Source organism: Schistocerca piceifrons, chromosome 8 (assembly GCF_021461385.2).
Source record: "Schistocerca piceifrons isolate TAMUIC-IGC-003096 chromosome 8, iqSchPice1.1, whole genome shotgun sequence".
NCBI lineage: Eukaryota > Metazoa > Arthropoda > Insecta > Orthoptera > Acrididae > Schistocerca > Schistocerca piceifrons.
The window spans coordinates 233,165,892-233,181,695 of record NC_060145.1 but is presented as its reverse complement, the minus strand read 5'-3'; positions in this window follow the sequence as shown (position 1 = coordinate 233,181,695).

The window sequence follows — 15,804 nt, the reverse complement described above, 5'->3', positions numbered from 1 at the left end:
GCGTAAAGAAGACACCACTTTGTCAGGAAATGGCAGGAGTGGAAACACCCCAGCCGCTGCCCGCAACACAGCTGCATCCGACCGAAACACAGCAACCGCTGTGCAAGAAGATCGGTTATCTGCAGCCGTCTCCACACTCTCTGCAGCAATCGAAAAGGTCTCGCACCTTGCCGAAACGCTGCAGAGAGTTGCTGAGGCAGTACTGACCACCACATCAGCTCGCCTGCGACGAGCTCGGAGCATGGGCCACCAAATGGCGGCTCAAATTCAACGCAGGCAAGAGCCAGGCGGTGATTTTCACGCGGAAGAAGGTGGCAGCGGACGTCAGGCCAGTGCAGATCATGGGTGGCCCCATGCCATGGTCACGTAAAGGTCGATACCTCGGCGCCTGACAGGGAAGGCGCATATTCGGGAGGTGCGGGCAAAGGCGCTGTCCAGGAAGCACCTGCTGTACCCGCGGCTGAACCCAGAGTCGACATTACCTCCAGACTGCGGCAGAACACTCTATCTAACACTAATCAGGCCAGTGTTGGAGTACGCTGCCGTTGTCTGGGGAAACGCAGCCGACACCTCAGTGAAGATGCTCCAGACCGTGCAGAACAAAGCCCTCAGGCTCGCACTGCACCTGCCACGCAATTTCCCAACTAGGCAATTGTACGAACTTGCCGGAATACCGCCATTTAAACAGCGCTTCCGGCAAGCAAGCCAAGATGGTGCGAGCTGGTAGACCCAGGCACACCGCTAGTTTTACCGATGGATGAGAAAGCATCCGCAGAATTTTCCTACAACGAAGGCAGTCTCCCGTTGCTTCTAGAAGATACAGCCACTACAGGGGCTGTGTGAGGTGCTTCACTGTTCTGCAGTCTTCAGTGGACCACGAGGAAACCTGAAGACGACAGAACATTATAGCACCTTACACATCGGAAGCATCACAAATAAGTGGCGCATCACTCGAAAAACGCACTTATCAATGGAATTACTTACCCAAACGTGTCGTACAAATTATACTGGTGTCCAAAATTATGCAATAAATGTAAATTCGGCACGATTGCTTCTATTTTGCCACAAAACGCTACCAACAGGTGACAGTAAAGCAGAAAAAATGTAAAGGACACGGAACGTAAACAACTGCAATATTCATAAGGATAGGCAAAAACATTCTTCGTTTTATCCGATTTATCGAATTTGCACACACATCACGACAACTGGTTAATGTGTGTGACACCCTCTGGCACCAATAAAGACCTGACAACGGCGGGGCGTGCGCTGCACGATTTCATCAATCTCATTTTCAGGCTATAACACGCGTTCTTCCTGCAGAGCTGCTTGCAAGTCTTTCAGAATGGTTTGTGGATGCTTGTTTCATGCAACCCGTCTCCTCAGGGCATCCTCAATATGTTCTAGGAGATTCAAATCAGGAGAGCGAGCAGACCACCCCATACGAGCAATATCTTCCTTTGATGAATTCTTCTCGGGTTATCAGTCGAGTGGTGGCGTCGTCTTGTCGTAACGTTTCAATGAGTTTCGTACCCATCATCTACTGGCGAAGTGTCGGGATGCTGCTCGTTCGCTCTCATCTAATACCTTCCCCTCTTTGGGGCAGCGTGTGGGGGATTTTATAGCCTTTCGGCTTTTACTCCTCTGTGTACTTGTGTGTGTGAATTTATCTGTGATTTTTTTGATGTTTGTGAAATGTGATGAATTTCTGTATGTGTCTGGTACTTGCCTGAGGTTAGCGACATGATTGTTATTTTGGGGGCGCGAAGAGGATTAGGATTTGGATGTAAGGATGTTCTATTCGACTTAGTCGTCGAATATCGTCATAGGGCGTTTGTGCTTGTCGCGGGACATGTCATACCGACCTAAGGAGTGAATGAGGTTATTTCCGGATCTGGAAGAGCTCTCGTAGAAAGCCCTTGCCAGATCTTGGAATCTTTCTTTGAGGAGTGGGATTTCGGCAGCGGCGTGCAGATCATCAGTGGGGAATCCAAGGGGCAGGTGCAGTGACCTCCTGAGGGCGCGGTTTTGCAGCCTCTGGAGTTTGTCCAGATGCTGCTTTGCCGCGTATCCCCAGACAGGGCACGCATACTCCATTACTGGCCGTATGAGGGCCTGATAGACGTTTAGTTCTATAGAGCAGGGGAGGAAGCTGGTTGTGTTGAGGATTGGGTATAGGATGGACATTCTGGCGCAGACCTTCCTGCGGATCTCGTCCATATGGGGTTTCCACGTTAGTCTCGAGTCCAAGGTTACGCCGAGATACTTGACGGATCTGCACCAGGGTAGGTGGGATCCATATAGGTGCTGGTGAAGGGAGGGGGGGGGAGGGGGAGCGTTGAGGGGGTCTGCGTCTCCTGAGTCTCTGGGTGATCAACGTACCCTGTATCTTTTCAGGATTGATGGTGATGCGCCAGCGACGGACCCAGGTTTCTGTGCTCTCTGAAAACCTTTGTAGCCTACGAATGACCAGGTCCTTATTCGCATTACGAGAGTAAAAGGCGGTGTCGTCAGCGTACTGCGCCGTGTGCACCAGAGGGGGGGGGGGGGGGGGCTGTTGGAGTGTCCGCAGTGTACAGATGTGCAGACTGTACTGTGGCACACCAGCACGAATACGCCTTTTGATGGAGGTGGCTGTTTCTACCTTGACAGAGAAGGTTCTGTTCGTGAGATAGCTTCGGATTAAAGTGACTATGCTCCCATAGAACCCTTGTGTTTATAACTTGTATAGTAGCCCTTTATGCCACACTGAGTCGAAGGCTTTGGCTACATCAAATAGTACTATCGCGCAGTAGCCTCTGTGGTTGAAGCCTTCTGTGGCTGCTTCCACTAGTCTCATGATCTGTTGTGGGGCCGAGTGCTTCTGTCGGGATCCGCATTGGAAATCCGGCAAAAGTCGCTCACTGGTGATGTGGTCTCGTGTGGGAATAAGCAGGAGGCTCATAGATCCTGCTGAGAGCTGGTAAGAGGCTAATCGGCCTGTAGTGCTGCGGGAATAAATGGTCTTTCCCTGGTTTGTGTATCGCGACCACTTCTGCGTGTTTCCAGTATGCTGGGAAATCGCAAGTACGAGTAATCTTTGAAAACGTTCGTGAGGTGTTCGATAGCCGGGGGCGGGAGGTTTTTAACTAGCTGGTTGGTGACACTGTCGTATCCTGGCGTCTTTTTTGTAGGTAGGGGCCTAATTACTTTTGCCATGTCTTCGGGGGCGAAAAGTGGGGGTTCGTCCACTGGGTCTTCCTCAGCGTTGAGAAAGACAGCCAGTTGACGACGGACTACCTCTTCATACTCGTCATCCTGGGGTTCTGCCGCTTGAAACTGCTTCTCGAAGGTGTCGGCGAGGGCGTTGGCCTTTCCAGCATGGCTTAGGCCAGACACCTCTCGCCGTGCAGAGGCGGCAGCATAGCGCTTCTTTTCATAAATTGTTTGGTTGCTTGCCATAGTGTGTGATCGTCTACTTTGAGGGCTGTGAGGCGGTTTTGCCATTGCTGGTTTCGGTGCTCATTGAGCGATACCTTCAACTCTCTCTGTAGACGGTTAAGCAGCCTCCTGGTGGCCTGATTTCTGGTGACCTTCCACTCTTTTGCCACTCTCTTCTTGTGACGGATTTGGGCTAGTAGATGTTCCTGGAGTTGTGCTTGCGGGGGACGGCCATCCCTTTGTGGGCGAGTGTCATCTTCCGCGGCCTGCAAGATGGTTCCTATCAAGTCTTGTAACGCTTGTTCTACTGTTTCGGCTGTAGGTGGCGGAGCGCGAGCGATATCACAGGCGACAGTTTCTCGGTATCACTCCCAGTCAGTCTGTTTGTAGGACGTCTGGTACCGTGGGAGTGCTACTCATTCTTCCACATCGACCTCTAGAATCACTGGGTTGTGATCGGAGGACATTCTGTTGATTGTCCTTGCGGCTTCAAACCACGCGATCCTCCTAGTGAGGGATGTGTCTAACACGTCGGGCCTACCTCCATTTTTTGGAAAATGTGTGGGCTCGACCGGTCCCCATGTTTCGAAGTGGTGATCTCGCGCTAGTTGTTGCAGTTTGGCGCCTGCTCTGGAGGTTACTCTAGAGTTCCAATCGGGGTGCTTGGCATTGAAGTCGCCCCCTATTATGAGTTTGCCTTCAATTTGCCCTAAAGCAACTATGTCTCCCTCGTCTATCTCGTCTTGTGGGGGTTGGTAGATTGCAACGATTGTTAGGGTTCTGGTGGCAGTGGTTACTTCCACGGCCACTGCTTCGATTTTATTGGTAGCTGGTATGAATACCTGGTGGTGGGGGATCCCTCTTTTTATGTACATGGCCACTCCTCCGCCTTGGGTTGGCCTGTCTTTACTGTAGCTAACATAGTTGGGAACTGTCGCTTTTATTCCCGGTTTTAGGTGGGTATCCCCCATCATGCGTATGTCGATGGAGAACTAAAAAAAAAATGGTTCAAATGGCTCTGAGCACTGTGGGACTTAACTTCTCAGGTCATCAGTCCCATAGAACTTAGAACTACTTAAACGTAACTAACCTAAGGACATCACACACATCCATGCCCGAGGCAGGATTCGAACCTGCGACCGTAGCGGTCGCGCGGTTCCAGACTGTAGCGCCTAGAACCGATGGAGAACTTCTTCATGAGTTCTCTGAACTCGACCTCTTGATTAACAATGCCGTCTACATTAAAGACGCACATTGCCAGGCCTTGGATATTTGGTCGTCTATGCATGACGGGGTTTTGTGACTACTGAGGAAGTCGCACAGGGGAGCGACTGCTGGACTGTTGCCTGAAGGGCAACGAGGATCTGATTGTTCTGCTTTGGGCCTCCCTGAATTACTTCATCATTTCCATGACGAGGTTCATGGTCTGGACCATAACGCCTAACAATTGATCCGAGGGGGTGGAGTGTGAGTGATGTTCCCTAGAACTTCCTCGTTTTGGTGGACCTGGTCGTTGTTGTGTTTTTCCCGGTCTTGTTCTTGCGTGTGTGTCTGGTGTTGTGGTGACAGGGCTTGCGCCGATTTCTCGACGTTTTCGTGGCTCTTTCGTGGAGAGACAACTTCTGCATATGTTGCCCTTGGAGTGTCAGACCTTGGTTTTACCCAAGTTTTGTCTGTATGTGTTGCCCTGTTTTGTCTCTCTGTGTGGTTTGATGGGGCGGCTGTGTCTTGTTTTCGTGTGTGGGGGGCGGCCTTCGCACCCTTTGCCTTCTGTATGTGTCGGGATGCTGCTGCTCTCATCTTTTACTTTCCCCTCTTTGGGGAAGTGTAAGGGGGAGTTTGTAGCCTTTCGGCCTTTACTCCCCTGTGTACGTGTGTGTATGATTTTTCCTGTACTTTTTTGGTGTCTGTGATATGTGATGACTGTTCTGTGTTTGTCTGGTATTTGCCTGGGGTTGGCGAGATGTTTGGTGTTATATGGGCAAGGAGCTGGATTTGAGATTTGGTATTGGGATTTTCTCGTCGACTTAATCGTCAAAGATCGTCATAGGGCGCATGTGCTTGTCGCGGGACATGTCATACCGACCTAGGGAGTGGATGAGGGCGTTTCCCGATCTGGAAGAACCCTCATAGAAGGCCATTGCCAGATCCTGGAATCACTCTCTCAGGAGTGGGATTTCGACTGCGGCGTGCAGATCGTCTGTGGGGAATCCAAGGGGTAAATGCAGTGCCCTCCTGAGGGCGCGGTTCTGCAGCCTCTGGAGTTTGTCCAGGTGCTGCTTTGCCGCGTATCCCCAGACAGGGCACGCATACTCCATTACTGGCCGGATCAGGGCCTGGTATACATTTACTGCTACTGGGCAGGGAAGGGAGCTGGTTGAGTTCAGGATAGGGTATAGGATGGACATTCTGGCGCAGACCTTCCTGTGGACCTCGTCTGTGTGGGGTTTCCACGTAAGACGAGAGTCCAAGGTTACGCCAAGGTACTTGGCGGTTCTACGCCAGGGGAGTTGGGTTCCATTTAGGTGAAGGTGAAGGGGGGGATGTTGAGTAAGTTCGCGCCTTCCGAGCCTGCAGGTAATCAGCATTGTCTGCGTCTTTGTCGGGATACTGTGTTCTGCATATCTATATAGCTGCTTGGCCGTCGTCCGCTACTGTAGGCCGGCCAATGACGTTCATCCGGAAGGGGGTACCGCGTCGGGCGTCGGTAGTGATGGTAGTGGGAGGGGGGGGGGGGGGGGGGAGGCGGCAGCGACGGGGACCGGCGTCGACACCCGGTGGCTATCCAATCTGTCTGCGGACGCCGCTGCCTTAAAATCGAAGCGTTCCTGACGTATTTTGTCAATTGTGGGATTTCACGCTGCACTGAGCTGAAAACCGCTATCCCTGTTTACTAAATTGCTGTGCAGACGTATCTCCACTGCCTCCTTGAAGATCGAGTCCCAGAAACCGTTGGCGCTGTACAGATTCTTCTTTTTGCGAATTTGAAGGTGTGTCCCTCGGTAATGCTATGTTCTGCTGCCACAGACTTATTTGTCTGTCCTAGTCGTACGTTCCTGGAGTGTTCAGTACAGCGCTGGGAGATACATTGTTGTGTCTGCCCGATATATTCCATCCCACATTCGCACTCAATACTGTGAATTCCCGGCGTCTGCAACCCCAGCTGGCCTTTGGTTGAGCCAAGTATAGCTTTCACTTTTTTCGGTGCACGAAAGATGGTCGTTATTTCGTGCTACTTTAATATTTTTGCGATCTTGGCTGTTGGCGGTCCAGCAAAAGGCGGAACGCCACACGTTTTGCTTCGTCTTCTTCTGGTTTCTCCTCCCGCCTCTTGTCTGCACGCAAGGCGTGTCTTATTTGTGTCTCTGTGTAGCCGTTCTTTCGGAAGGTTTCCCGCAGATGTGCAAACTCACGCGGCAAGCTCTCGCTGTCATAGATCGACCTGAGTTACGTAACTCAGCTACTAGCTGACCATTTTTGCTATCGGGATGATTTTGAAAATGGGCCCTGACCTGAAACTAGTCATCAAGAAAAGAAAAACTAAATTTGCAACTTTGATCGTTTCTCAAATGTATAGAAAAAATATTTTATAAATTATCCGTATGAAAAATAGAAAAGCCACACATCAGACGGAATTAACACAGACTTGCTCAAATCTACAAGACTAGTGCCGGTATTGGACTTACTGAATGTAGTGAATATTCGTTTGAATGTGAAAGTAGTACTAAAGTCCTGGACAAAAGCTTTAGTCAGGGGAGGACAAGGATTCGACTTGTCAGCTGTGCTCCGTTGACACGCCATAGCGCTCTGCCTCGCTGCAAATTTCCCCCACCACCATGCCATGCCATCTGACTCTGAGATGAGGGATAAAAAGAACGGAACAAAATCGCGCTGAACTTAAATGACAATGCAGTCGCATCGCATGCGACTAGGTTTCATATTTCTCAACAACACAGATCACAAGCGAAACAAATTTAATTGTATTTGGCATGCTGAATACATAGTTTTGATCTGATACAGACAGTCGGCATATGTACAGACGCAGACAATTCCACAGATTTTTGCATTCAGGTTGCCACGTAATAGTGACTTACTTAATTTCATAATCGAAAGAAGGTGTTTCACAAACACATGTCGATCTAAATATTGTAACACTTTGCAACAGTAATATAGAGACGTGGAAACTCTACCTGAGGAGAACAATTTAGACATCGTGGACAGTCTGAACACAAAAGGACGTTTCTTTAAAATGGGAATTAGACTGCGCTTTAATCAATTAGATCTGCACATGCACAGGGGCACTTTCAACTGAAATTGGAAATGGTCTCGAAATCAGTTTGAAAACAGGTAGTCTATAGGACTGGGAGTGTACTCGAAACGTTTAGAAAACTGTTCTTGAGATCGGTAGATTGTTTCAAGTCCTTAATGAATTCGTAAAACTACGCGTTTTCTTTAACACCAGTCAGTTTACGGAAATGGACACTGTTTGTCAGAATGTGTTGTTTTTACAATACGATTTTCTTTTTAAATGCATCCGCATCAACCCAGGTGTCTCACTGTGGGCAATGTGGAATCAGGTCCACTTAAAATGAGAGATGGGCCGTACACTCTGAATGTTCTAATTTCATTCCTGCACGCCTTTCTCCTTCATAAATTCAACAATATCGAGTTACGTCGAAAAATCGTTTCTTGCATGCCCCTTACCTTCACCAACGTACTTTGCAGTAATATACAGGGTGAGTCACCTAACATTACCGCTGGATATATTTCTTAAACCACATCAAATACTGACGAATCGATTCCACAGACCGAACGTGAGGAGAGGGGCTAGTGTAATTGGTTAATACAAACCATACAAAAATAGACGGAAGTATGTTTTTTAACACAAACCTACGTTTTTTTAAATGGAACCCCGTTAGTTTTGTTAGCACTTCTGAACATATAAACAAATAAGTAATCAGTGCCGTTTGTTGCATTGTAAAATGTTAACTACATCCGGAGATATTGTAACCTAAAGTTGACGCTTGAGTACCATTCCTCCGCTGTTCGATCGTGTGTATCGGAGAGCACCGAATTACGTAGGGATCCAAAGGGAACGGTGATGGACCTTAGGTGCAGAAGAGACTGGAACAGCACATTACGTCCACATGCTAACACCTTTTTATTGGTCTTTTTCACTGACGCACGTGTACATTACCATGAGAGGTGAGGTACACGTACTCACGTGGTTTCCGTTTTCAATTACGGAGTGGAATAGAGTGTGTCCCGACATGTCAGGCCAATAGATGTTCAATGTGGTGGCCATCATTTGCTGCACACAATTGCAATCTCTGGCGTAATGAATGTCGTACACACCGCAGTACATCTGGTGTAATGTCGCCGCAGGCTGCCACAATACGTTGTTTCATATCCTCTGGGGTTGTAGGTACATCACGGTACACGTTCTCCTTTAACGTACCCAACAGAAAGAAGTCCAGAGGTGTAAGATCAGGAGAACGGGCTGGCCAATTTAGGCGTCCTCCACGTCCTATGAAACGCCCGTCGAACATCCTGTCAAGGGTCGCCTAGTGTTAATTGCGGAATGTGCAGGTGCACCATCATGCTGATACCACATACGGCGACACGTTTCCAGTGGGACATTTTCGAGTAACGTTGGCAGATCATTCTGTAGAAACGCGATGTATGTTGCAGCTGTTTGGGCCCCTGCAATGAAGTGAGGTCCAATGAGGTGGTCGCCAATGATTCCGCACCATACATTTACAGTCCACGGTCGCTGTCGCTCTACCTGTCTGAGCCAGCGAGGATTGTCCACGGACCAGTGATGCATGTTCCGTAGATTCATTGCCCCGTGGTTTGTGAAACCCGCTTCATCGGTAAACAGGTAGACCTGCATCGCATTCTCTGTTAATGCCCATTGACAGAATTGCACTCGATGATTAAAGTTGTCACCATGTAATTGCTGATGTAGCGACACATGGAACAGGTGAAAGCGGTGACGATGCAGTTGCGTGTTGTAACAAACACGGGCCACGGTCGGAGGTTTCAAGCGTCAACTTTAGGTTACAATATCTCCGGATGTAATTAACATTTTACAATGCAACAAACGGCACTGATTACGTATTTGTTTATATGTTCAGATGTGCTAACAAAACTAACGTGGTTCCATTTAAAAAAGCGTAGGTTTGTGTTAAAAAACATACTTCCGTGCATTTTTGTATGGTTTGTATTAACCAGTTACACTAGCCCCTCTCCTCACGTTCGGTCTGTGGAATCGATTCGTCAGTATTTGATGTTTACGAAATATATCCAGCGGTAACGTTAGGTGACTCACCCTGTATGTAGACTCCACACTTTTCGTTCAGTCCCATCAGGAACTGTTTCAATTGTCAGGGAAATAATGTGAGCGACTTCAGAAATTTTATTATTGTTACCAGCAAGTTCTCCGCGTGTTACATGCCTACAAATTTAGCACAAAGTATTTCTTGATGTGCAGAACAATGAATCTCGTCTGTCGATCGTTGTAATTTTTTACTCTTTCATTCATTCAGCATGTAAGTAACTAAGTAAATCTTTAAATTCTTTCTGCATGGCATTGTAATGTTATTTCACAGAAAATTTGCAGTACCTGTTGATTATGCAATGTGTAATACATACTGAGAATTTTCATCCGTCTCTTCAATCATTCCCATCCATTTTTAAAGATTTCTGGCGATAGATCGCTAGACTGTCTCTTTCTATGCAAAGAGCCACTGTATCTGTGAACGTCTTGGTACCACAGACAAATAGCGAAGACTAAACAACGCAGCCGCCACGATTCTTCCGAAGTGAAGAGAGACGTGCCGATCGAAAAATGAGCCCCCCCCCCCCCTCCCCCGCAGTACTAGGTGAAATGTCGCGCTATAGCGATCACTTCTCACTTCTGAGAAGGCCCGAGCAAAGTCGAGTTACCCGCACATCTGGCTCGCCTGCGGTTTGGCGTGCTGTGGCCGACCCTGACGTAAGCAGAAGAGCCTTAAAACAAAGCAGACCATAACACTTGCCAAACTTACTGTGAAATAAGTCCTCTTAAGAACTAATGCAAACTACACGCGTGAACTATCGGCAGTCATTTAAAAACACGTTATTTTTCTATTAGATGGACAGAATGCGTTTATGAACGGAAGGTTTTATGACGATAATATTCACGTAACAAGAACAAAAATGGAAGGATGTTAACACGGAAACATATATTTGTTCTGTAGCGTATAAGAGAGATTTCCATCTGGTAAGTCAGTATATTTTGTGAAGTATTTTAGGATGACGATTGTACCCAGTACACTTAATACATGTCCAGCACACTCGAACACGATCAGTCAGATTGTCCGAATGTTGTGGTGTGGTGAGGCATAGTGCTGCGTGGGTGTACTGCTCTCCAAATTATTGAATGCGGTAGACTCACCGGTCAGCGTTACTATGACAATCACTCGTTTCGCATCTGCGTCTTGACAGGTTGCCCTGACTTCACGTTTACGGATGACAATTACGTGACCACATGAAACAGCACAGGTGCAGGAGGTTGCATAGTGCTGCGTCCACAACCATCCAGAGGTCGTCAACCGCCGGCCGCTGTGGCCGAGCGGTTCTAGGCGCTTCAGTCTGGAACCGTGCGACTGCTACGGTCGCAGGTTCGAATCTTGCCTCGGGCATGGATCTGTGTGATGTCCTTAGGTTAGTTAGGTTTAAGTAGTTCTATGTTCTAGAGGACTGATGACCTCCGATGTTAAGTCGCATAGTGCTTAGAGCCTTTGAACCAAGTCGTCAATCGCGCCGGTGGGAGAACGGTGCGCCCTAACACGAAAGCTCCTTACCTACGTTGCGACCAGCATGGAAGCACGTTGCAGAGACTTCATGCCACCCGTGGTGACCGCATACCCCATTAAGAAACTTGACTCGCCGTTTGTAATGTCCGGGGTACCATCACGAATTGCTGTGACTTCAGTGTGACCGTTGTTTTCGAGTAAGAGTGTCATTTCTGTTCGTCTTATTGCGTATTTCTTTCAGTTACCTTCTGAATCACAACGTAGCAGGTCTTCCTATATATGGTACAAGTTTCATAGAGGCATGGCATTGATAGTGATATGTCATGCTAAAGGTACATTCGTTCTTGTGTTTTGCAATGTACCTGACGGAAAAGTACAGTTGCAAGAACACACTATATTTTTGAATCGGTTTTTGAAGTAGAAAACATTGTTCGTTTCTTCAGAAGGAATATGGTCATACACACTCAGTTTCCTTTAACAGTTTTAGATAAATATCAAAAGGAGACAAGAGAACAGACCACGCCCGATTTTCTTCCAAATCTTGATCAGCTGAGTTCGCACTCTCTAACGACCACTAGGTCGACGAAATTTTTAACCTTACTCTATTCTTTTCTTTGGCCGAAGGAATGTCTTACAAGGGGACCATAAGAATAGGCTATCTTCTGTTCTATTGATCCTTACGCCCGAAAATCAATTTTCTTTAGCACTACGACCCAATTCTCAAAAACAAAACAAAAAATCGTCTTTGACAATTAGAAGACATCCGACCGCTGTTAACTACAAAACATTTCAAGCTTATTAACACAGCTGCCGCAGCTGAGAGTGTCGAAAACTCCATGGTTCAAATCTCACTGGTAGGAATTTTTTATTACTTTTATTTAATTCAATGTTTACTAACAAATGGCAGATTTCGTTAATAATTATTAAATGATATTTTAACGTCTTCCTATTTTTAACTACCGGTGCCCTATATGTGTTACAATGCCTCTTTTTCTTTCAAAGTAAACACGTATCAGAGCATACACATTTTCATGTACAAAATAAATGAAAAACAGGCATTTTTGGGTACTAAATTAAATTTGAAAAGTTTATTCAAGTGCTTCGGGTTGTACAAAATTGCCGTCTCCCGCAAAAAGAAACAAACTCTTTACCATAAAACATATAACTCTAGATCTACTTCTGTGTACATACTCCATTATCCACGGTGTGGTGCGTGATGGAGGGTACCCTGTGCCTCGACTACTCATGTCCTTTCCTGTTCGAGCGATGGAAAAACGACTATCTATATTCCTCCGTACTAGCCCTAATTTGTCTTATCTTAGTAATACTTATGGTTCAGATGGCTCCAAGCACTATGGGACTTAACATCTGAGGTCATCAGTCCCATAGACTTAGAACTATTTAAAACTAACCTAAGGACATCACACACATCCATGCCCGAAGGAGGATTCGAACCTGCGACCGTAGCAGCAGCGCGGTTCCGAACTGAAGCGCCTAGAGCCGGTCGGTCACAGCGGCCGGCGAAATGAAATGGCATGTCGATGAGAATGATGATAATATGTGGAATCAGTTCATCTTCTCCTTCTGACTTGTCATTCTCAACTGCCACTTCGGCCACGCCTAGCACCAGTTTTTCGACAGTGAGCCTGGGTCCACCGCACAATTTTGTCATGCCTTTTATTCGATAACCCTCAGTCACAGTAGTGCTAGGGGGCTTTTGCTATCACGGTAAGCATTTACAGATAGCAAGTGACACTTGTACCAGTTATAATAGAAACCCCTTCAGGCGTTACGGAGTTATATGCTGCTATTAACTCCTTTGCGACTCTGCTCCCAAGCCGCAACTCTGGAGGTGCTAGGGAGCTCTTACAGTCACTATAAATTTTTTCCAGGTAGCAAGTGATACTTGAACCAATTATCTTAGAAATCCACTCAGACGTTACAGAGATATATGCTGGTACGTAACTGTCTTTTTGACCCCGCTCCCTACCCCCAACTCTAGGGATGAAACGTAATCGCGAATGTCACCAACACGTCTAGCGACACCTAAAACTACGTATTTGGTACCAGTATGGGTTGTTATCAAATAATTTTGCTTGACACGTCTTCCTAGCTTCACTCCCACCTCTACTGTTGGTTGAAGTATACTACCCCTCAATATTTTTATTCCAATAACTAACTGCAATACCTGGTGTTGCCAGGGTCAGAGTATCTCGCACGGCTGATTGTGTGAGAACCAGCCTCGCTTTCAGATATATGCAAACGTATATTCCGTTGAACGTACGATGTATATAGTGTATACCAAATTAGTTAATAACGAGGCAATAAAATATAATTATGTAAGTAGCACAGGACACAATTAAAAGTTACCACAGTTAACAAAAAATTGTATTTACATATTTTTATTTTTTCACAACACTTGCCTATACGCTATAATTTTAGATTTATTGTTTGGACTATAAATGAACAAATTTTGTTGTGATCCAACTCATGAGCACACGACGTACAAATGGACGTTTGAAAAGCACAATTCCTTTGAGCTGACGCTGCAATATCGAAATGTTTGGTCCTGCTCTTTGTTCATGGTCATACTGTAAGCCAACTGTACTGTAAATTGCAATCCCCTTAAACTGAAGAACAGTCCAATCGATATTAATGGTATTCGCTGTATAAATATTTTCCGTCCTTTTTCTTTGCCACTCATTATACACTCCTGGAAATGGAAAAAAGAACATATTGACACCGGTGTGTCAGACCCACCATACTTGCTCCGGACACTGCGAGAGGGCTGTACAAGCAATGATCACACGCACGGCACAGCGGACACACCAGGAACCGCGGTGTTGGCCGTCGAATGGCGCTAGCTGCGCAGCATTTGTGCACCGCCGCCGTCAGTGTCAGCCAGTTTGCCGTGGCATACGGAGCTCCATCGCAGTCTTTAACACTGGTAGCATGCCGCGACAGCGTGGACGTGAACCGTATGTGCAGTTGACGGACTTTGAGCGAGGGCGTATAGTGGGCATGCGGGAGGCCGGGTGGACGTACCGCCGAATTGCTCAACACGTGGGGCGTGAGGTCTCCACAGTACATCGATGTTGTCGCCAGTGGTCGGCGGAAGGTGCACGTGCCCGTCGACCTGGGACCGGACCGCAGCGACGCACGGATGCACGCCAAGACCGTAGGATCCTACGCAGTGCCGTAGGGGACCGCACCGCCACTTCCCAGCAAATTAGGGACACTGTTGCTCCTGGGGTATCGGCGAGGACCATTCGCAACCGTCTCCATGAAGCTGGGCTACGGTCCCGCACACCGTTAGGCCGTCTTCCGCTCACGCCCCAACATCGTGCAGCCCGCCTCCAGTGGTGTCGCGACAGGCGTGAATGGAGGGACGAATGGAGACGTGTCGTCTTCAGCGATGAGAGTCGCTTCTGCCTTGGTGCCAATGATGGTCGTATGCGTGTTTGGCGCCGTGCAGGTGAGCGCCACAATCAGGACTGCATACGACCGAGGCACACAGGGCCAACACCCGGCATCATGGTGTGGGGAGCGATCTCCTACACAGGCCGTACACCACTGGTGATCGTCGAGGGGACACTGAATAGTGCACGGTACATCCAAACCGTCATCGAACCCATCGTTCTACCATTCCTAGACCGGCAAGGGAACTTGCTGTTCCAACAGGACAATGCACGTCCGCATGTATCCCGTGCCACCCAACGTGCTCTAGAAGGTATAAGTCAACTACCCTGGCCAGCAAGATCTCCGGATCTGTCCCCCATTGAGCATGTTTGGGACTGGATGAAGCGTCGTCTCACGCGGTCTGCACGTCCAGCACGAACGCTGGTCCAACTGAGGCGCCAGGTGGAAATGGCATGGCAAGGCGTTCCACAGGACTACACCCAGCATCTCTACGATCGTCTCCATGGGAGAATAGCAGCCTGCATTGCTGCGAAAGGTGGATATACACTGTACTAGTGCCGACATTGTGCATGCTCTGTTGCCTGTGTCTATGTGCCTGTGGTTCTGTCAGTGTGATCATGTGATGTATCTGACCCCAGGAATGTGTCAATAAAGTTTCCCCTTCCTGGGACAATGAATTCACGGTGTTCTTATTTCAATTTCCAGGAGTGTATATGCTTCGATGATGTTATTCTACAGTTGTTTGATGCAAAGTCTTGCACCATTATACAGTTTCATCTAACTTAGATTCCGCAGTAAAATGGCTGGCGAACCAACATTCCGTATTTCGCCGCTATAATAATTCGCTCTCTATACCATTGAGAATCGGTATAGTCTTTGACGGTGTATTTCGCTTATGAGTTGCTCAGTTGTATCAGCTATACCACAAAATTCATTTGTCAATATCAGTTGGCCAGAATTTTCGCCTATTGGATGGGTGCCTTCTCCTATTTGTAAAAGATTTTCTGCAAATTCTTGTGCTCTTTCGTCTGCCGAAATTTACGTTGTCATATTTGTGGTTAACTTGATTATTTTTACGTGCTACCGTATAGTTCTTTTTAAATCAGACGTTTATTCTGTCCGCTGGCGCCGATATCGGAATGGCAGGCAGCGTTTGACAAAAATCACC